General features: G+C 46.3%; 1 pseudogene; it reads right to left on the bottom strand.

The window, feature by feature from the left end:
• Positions 1–6,816: 6,816 nt before the first annotated feature.
• Positions 6,817–6,935, bottom strand: LOC136647178 (5S ribosomal RNA; annotated as a pseudogene).
• Between the last annotated feature and the right edge of the window lie 432 nt (positions 6,936–7,367).

Below are 7,367 nucleotides of genomic sequence, written 5' to 3'. Positions count from 1 at the left end.
AAATTATTAACAGACTGCAAACCTGCCCAGGCTTACATAGAAGTAAGCCCCATCGACTATAATGGAACTTCTGCGTAGACATGCATAGGCTTGGGCTCCAAGTGAATTTATTTAGCAGGCAGGCTACAGAGTGACGGAGACATGGAGAAGGCAACCCTGTTCCACCAAGTGAATAAGAAGGGCATAAGACGCGCTTATAACTTGAGGGAGCAGCACATGGGGATGGTGACTTGGGAAGGGAAGGGAATTGTTTGCTTCTGGGGCTGGGTGCATTTCTCTCAGGGTTTGCTAATGGCTGGGATTTTCTCACAGTCGCCTTCCCCCCCCATCCCCGTTTGTTGTCAGGTGTAAGAGGGTGCCAGGGCTGGAGTGTCAGCGGACAGCAAACAGGGTAAGGGCAGAAGGCGCTGTGTTCAGGCGTGGACCCACTTTCAGACATTTGAGTTTTAAGTTCAGAAAGTGTCAGATTCAAATCGCCCCTAGGGAAAGCATTGCTGGGCAAGATTGGATCTGAGAACCTGATATTAGCTGTTGCCAGTCAGTGGCAACAAAAGTGGGCTTGATGGCCCAGTGGTCAGACTCAGCTAGAAAGCAGCATGATATTAACACAAATATTCTGCGGGGGTGGATCAGTGATTCATCTGGTTCATTTTCTATCCCAGCATCTCTACCTGTTTCTCATCTTTTGCCTGCTCTCCCCAGGGCAGAAAATGTGAACCTTCGAAAGGGAGGGAGGCGAAGTTGTAAGCAGAATAAATGGGCCCAGAATGCAGGCACCCTAAAGGTGAACGAGATGAGGTGATGATCCCACCTCCGCTATTTGGAGGTGTTTTGTCCTTTATACAGTCTTTTGTGGTTTCTGAAGAGGGACCAGGATGGATCTTCTTGGTATTCTGTTGATAAAAAGAACCCCACCATTCTAGAAAGAATTGTTTGTTTACATGCTATCGCTGGACAGAAATAGGTACCTTGAGCCTTTTATCTTCCCTCTCATTGTATACAGTTTCCAGTTCCCACCCCCCTTTTGAGCCTTTTCTATTCCTGCCCCACCCACCCCCAGTCCACTTCCTCCAGTCCACTTCCACCAAAGGCTTCTGATCATTTTGTAAGTGTCTGTGCAATTTCTGGATCTCTAACATCTCCCCCAAACACCTCGCTAGTTGTTAATGGAATGGTGTCGTGTCGATATTACTCTAAACTTTGTTGGAAAACGAGTGTCAAAAAAGAAAAAGGAACAAAGAAATCCCAGCAGCCCTTGAATTTGAACTACAGACAAGTTTTTTTTTTAAAAGGACGCCACCCCATTGAATCTAACAGACTGATCGGATGCTTGTTAGCCCAAAAATGAATCTAACTAGTTCAATGGGACATACTCCCACAGAAGGATGCTTAGAATTTCAGCCTTCCTAATTGCTACTAAACCATATCATTACTACACTACTACAGGTTTTAATTGATCAAACCTGATATGAACATAGAGTTCTGAAGGACAAAAGAACAGTTGTAGGAGACAAGGACATCATCAGCTTGTTTAAACACCCTCTAACTGGATCAGAACCAAGCCTTCTAGAGTAGTGCTCATCCTCAAGACTGCCACAAGCCCCACTCCATGAACTCCTGGAAGGGCCACACTCCAGCCTTCTCTTTTGCATTCCTTTGGCATTTTGTATCTCTTGACAGGACTGTGGAAGTCTCTGGCAAGGGTGAACAGGGGGGTGTGGGATCTTGGGCAATTAGTGAGATGTCTCCTCACTTTGCTCAGATCAACCACTGAAGGAACCATAATGTTGGTTCCTTGTTAGATAATGTGGAATTACTCAAGGCAAGGATAGTGAATTGTCAAGGGACGCTCTGTTTGCTAGATACTAGTCCAAGTCTGGAAATGTGCACACAGCTTCTCCATGGATGGTCAGGTGCCATAATAAAGGTTACTTTTTAACTGTGAGGCCCTTTCCAGAATAAACAGCCACCGGGTAGATGGGACTCATCAGCCTGGGAAGGCAGCTCATCTGAGAGAAGGAAAACTCTGATCCCAAACCTCCACTGCCTTGTGGCTACATCCAGTTATGGAAAAGGCTTTAGGAGTCAACCTCGAGGCAAAATCCGGAGCCAAAGTCCTTGAGGCAGTTCATGGCTGAACACAGTCATGTTCTGGCAACTCCTGCGACGCCGCTGGAACCAACCGTATTGGCCTCTGCCTTTCCATTGGACCATTTCAGCGACGTGGAGAGGGGGGATTTGCTGCATGGGTAACAGCCTATCCTCCATACCTACTTTACCCAGGCTTAGTGCACTGGAGAGGACACTCTGTTCCAGAACCACCATTCAGAGCATGACACCATAGTCTTCCGAGACTGAAGGATGCCAACACCTTTCCAGAATGAGCATGAGACAGCAATGTAATAAACCGTTTATGAAATACACATGGATTTTCATGCATGTCTTTTCCAAGTGAAATATTGAGCTTTTGGGAGGAGCATATCCTGTCTATAATTTGGTAGGACCAGCAAGGGTGAGATCAAGGTCCCTTTGTGGGCTAGATCTTATCCAGTTGGACATCCCTGGACCAAGATGTGCAGTTGCTTGAAAAAGAATACCACTTGTCATTCTTTCACCAGCAGTTGTTTAATCAACCACTAAGTACTCATGTTTGGCTGTTAGACATGGCTTTGCGTTTCTAACTAGGCCTTGTCTCTTGATCACTTGTGGTTAATTATTGGCCTTGTCCTCTTTCCGGTGTGCCTTTCCCCCTGCTCTGTTACCATGATCTGGGCTGGAGAAACCAGAGGAGAGAGTGTTAAAATGCAGGACTAAGGAGCACGAGATTAACCGGTCCCTGGGGAAGCTTGTGTTACTAGCAGCAGCATTCTCATGGTTTGCTCAGAGACACTAGAAACGTAGTAAAGTGATTGTCACTTCCAGCAGAACAAACAGTAGAGCAGAGAGAAGATGTTCCAGATATATTTGGATGCCATTTCTGGGCACACTGAAAGCCATGTCAAGAGAGTCGAAGCCTGAATAGGGATGCAGTCTGTATTCCCTGGTTTTACTCTTGGAGTTGAAAATATCAGTTTTGATGAGATTGAATGTTCTCCTCCCAAATGCTGCCACTCCATCTTAGAAGCCTTTCAGAATCAGGTTTTTTAAGTGGTTACTCTTGTGGTTGGCACAAGAGCAACCACTTAAAAAAACCTGATTCTGAAAGGTTGGCAGCCTGTCACTCAGTTCACCTTAATTTCACTCCTTACTCCATAAGGAAGGGGGGGGGGGGGAAAGCCATTTATGCACATAATAATCAAGTCATCATTCAGTTCCGTGAAGGAGAAACAATCTGGTTGCAGGTTAATCAAGCCAGGCTGAGGTTAATCTGATGGATAAAAGGGTCCAGGTTTTTTTTATTTTGTTTTGTTTTTAGAGGAGTCTTCTGATAGATGATTTAAAAACAGAGACAGTTCTTGACGTGACCCTTGAAGGCTGCTTAAGCTCGTGCACTTACTCCATCTCTCTCACACTCTGTGTAAGCTTGTTCTTGGTCAGGCACACCACAACTAATAAATACTGCTGGAGAGAGAGAGAGAGAGAGCGAGCCCTCCTGTCTGGAAACCATTTCTTCTTAATGGATAGAGGATTCCATATGGTTTCATCTGTCATTAGATGGTGAGAAAGTATATTGGGCGACTGGCCACAGCTGGCGCTCCCTTTTATCACCATATGGATCAACGTGTGAGCCATCCCGCATTGTGTACTCAGATACAAAGGTTTATCTAAGCAGGTGCTGACCCACAGGGGATGCTCTGTAGTCTCACTGGTGCAGCAGCCAATGGCCTGTGCCTTTCACCTGTCCTGATGTTCTGCTATTTAAGCTAGCCTCAGATACTCAGATGCCGGGAAGGAGATGCCAAAAGCCTGGGGAAAAAGCTGATAACCAGTGCCTTATCCAGACCTCAGCCTTGTGATGGTTTTTCTCCATCTTCCTTATAATACAATGGCTGCTGGCCTTATGCGCAGCACATGATTCATTTAGGTCAGGGGTCTCCAAACCTGTGGCCAGCCTCTGGTCACCTGAGAGCCTCTGACCCACTAGATTGAAAACAACCAGAGCTGTGCTCCAGGTTGCGCCTGGAAGGTGTTCTGAGGGCCAGGGATGCTGTGCACAGGTATTTACTCCTGCATATTTAAGTAATTTTGAGTGTGTGCTTTATTTCTTTGGTGTGTGTTGGTGCTGGGATAAATCCTCGGGCCCAAGGGAGGGCACCAGGATGAGGTCTCTTGTTATCAGGTGTGCTCCCTGGGGCATTTGGTGGGCCGCTGTGAGATACAGGAAGCTGGACTAGATGGGCCTATGGCCTGATCCAGTGGGGCTGTTCTTATGTTCTTATGTTCTTATCCTAGAAATCAGAGCCCATTCATTCATTCATTCATTCATTCATTCATTCATTCATTCATTCATTCATTCATCTAAGTTCCATCCCTAATGTATTCATTTAAATTTTATATTTAAAATTTATTATTTTTCCGGCTCCCAGCACCTGACCAGATATTTGATGCAGCCCTCTGCTCCAAAAGTTTGAAGACCCCTGATTTAGGTGCTCTGGACCCCTGGAAGAGGTGCTCATGTCATCATAAGAACATAAGAACAGCCCCACTGGATTTAGGCCAGAGGCCCATCTAGTCCAGCTTCCTGTATCTCACAGCAGCCCACTAAATGCCCCAGGGAGCACACCAGATCACAAGAGACCTCATTCTGGTGCCCTCCCCTGCATCTGGCATTCTGACAGCCCATTTCTAAAATCAGGAGGTTGCGCATACACATCATGGCTTGTACCCCGTAATGGATTTTTCCTCCAGAAACTTGTCCAATCCCCTTTTAAAGGCGTCCAGGCCAGATGCCATCACCACATCCTGTGGCAAAGAGTTCCACAGACCAACCACATGCTGAGTAAAGAAATATTTTCTTTTGTCTGTCCTAACTCTCCCAACACTCAATTTGAGTGGATGTCCCCTGGTTCTGGTGTTATGTGAGAGTGTAAAGAGCATCTCCCTATCCACTATGTCCATCCCCTGCATAATTTTGTATGTCTCAATCATACAAATCATATGTCTTAATCATACAAATCATATGTTTAGGGAAGTCTTACAGGGGAGTGAGGGCTATTTGGAGTGTCCTGATTAAAAAAGAATAGAGTTTCAAGCAAGCACTGTAGGCCTGCAAAAGAAAAAAGTGCAAAGAAACTTTGCACAGAATGTTTCTCTGTGTAGCCCGTTGTACAAAGATGGAGGTGCTCCGTAAGTGGCCCCTCCCACTTGCCATTTCGGTTGATGATGGTGACACAGGAGCCCTCTCGTTGCCCACAACTGTGTGTTGTGGTACCTTACCCTACCACCCCCCTGTAGCTATGCCATTGCTCCTTGGATTGCACCTTTGGCACCCTTGCAAAATGCCACATTCCAGAGGAAGACCCATCCCAGCATTAAGGCCCTTGCACATCGAAGTGCATTTCAGGGGAAGAAGAAAATTTTGTTCCGCATGTTAAATGTCTGAAAGAGAAATAACAGTAAATTTCATGCTAACACTTTCATCCTCAACGTAAACGGAAGTGACCCCCGCAGGGAACTGCTCTTTCTATATATTGATTGATGCTAATAGAGAAAGCACTCTATGCGAAAAGTGCCTTTCCCACAAGCAACCCTTCAGCAATGCGGGGTGGGGTGTCTTCTGGCATTTGAATGCTGCTCGGGCTGGTAGCTAGGTCTGTTCCTTCTCCAGAAAACCTGGTTGCTTGTTGCACCTCCGTTTGCCCTTTCTAATAAGAATCTCGCAGGCTTCTAATAAACGGGCTTCATTTTTCAGCTCCTTGAGTCAGCTTGGCTAATATCTGTGGGCAAAAGGTACCTGCTGATTGATTTACGAGGACCGGGGGGTTTCATAGGAAATGGAGCAGGGCCTTTTCTACCCATGTGTGTTATGACACTGGCCAGCGTGGTGTCTACTTATGACCCCAGGAATTCCTGGGCTTACGTTCTGTGAAAAAATTATGACAAGCCCTCCCCACCCCCAGCCCCGCACTCCAGCCTTTGCCCAAAGTCTGACTCTAATTTGTGTCCCAGCTATGTAGAATTTGCTGGTGATTTACAGCCTGTTTTTGAAATAACGTCTCCAAAGAGTGTGATTGTGAAACACCCCATACCACTCCATTGCTACCAACAGGGGCCACAATCCAACACACATTTCAAATTACTTTGGCATAGTTCACTGTTTGTTGGATTGTATCCATGTACGGATATTTGTACTAGTTTTTCCCACAAGTGAATTTCTTCCACAATGGACATATCTTGTCTTTCGGTCAACTCATTTTGCTTATGCCTTAATGGAAGCAGTGGCATATCTAGAGGGCGATACCATAGTCTTTCGAGACTAAAGGTTGCCAACAGATAATGGAAGCAGTGGCATATCTAGAGGGGTGCAAAGCACTAAGTTTTGTAGGGTGCCTCACCGCAGCGTGCAAGCAAGATGAATACTTATATACTGCTTTTCAGCAAAAAAAAAAAAAAAAGTAATTCACAAAGCAGTTTACAAAGCAAAACAAATCAACAAACATTTGCCTGTCCCAAAGGGCTCACCGTCTAAAAAGAGATGCAGAAGAGACACCATGTCTGGGGTAAAGCATGCTGACGACCAGAAGCTGTGCAATGCTGCAATCCTGGGCATACTCACCTGGAAGAAAATCCAAATGAAATGAATGTGACTTACTTTTGTGCAAACATGGCTAGAACTGGGCTGGTTGGCAACCTTCAGTCTCGAAAGACTATAGTATAAGCCTACAGCACCCGGTATTCCCAGGCAGTCTCCCATCCAAGTACTACCCAGGCCTGACCCTGCTTAGCTTCCGAGATCAGACGAGATCAGGCATGTGCAGGGTAACTGGGCTGCAGGTGCCATTATCTAGAGATGCTTCCATTCAGTGGTGTAGCTAGAGGGGGTGCAAAGCACTAAGTTTTGCAGGGAGCCTCACCGCAGCATGCAAGTGGTCCCTCTCCCTCCCCTTCAGAACCATTCTGGGCAGGGGAGCAAAACAGTAGTATCTGCCTCCTCTCTGGGTCTTCCCTGGCATTTGACACAGTTTTGCTCCCCCCCCCCCACTCAAAGGCAGGGGGAGGGGCTGCTTGCATGCTGCAGTGAGGCTCCCTGCAAAACTTAGCACTTTGTGTGCCAAACTTTGCCTCTTTGGACTTTGCCACAGAACTACAGCTGCTCTTCCCTTGCTGCTAGACAGGGCTAATTTCATCCTGGATATTCACAGTGAAGCTAATTAGCCACGTTTCTATCTCACCCTTTCTCCAAAGTGATCAGGGTGTTGTAGGTGGTA

Source organism: Tiliqua scincoides, chromosome 3, assembly GCF_035046505.1.
Source record: "Tiliqua scincoides isolate rTilSci1 chromosome 3, rTilSci1.hap2, whole genome shotgun sequence".
In the NCBI taxonomy this organism is placed as follows: Eukaryota; Metazoa; Chordata; class Lepidosauria; order Squamata; family Scincidae; genus Tiliqua; species Tiliqua scincoides.
Note: the sequence above shows the minus strand (reverse complement) of the source record. Positions and strands in the feature narration are given on the sequence as shown.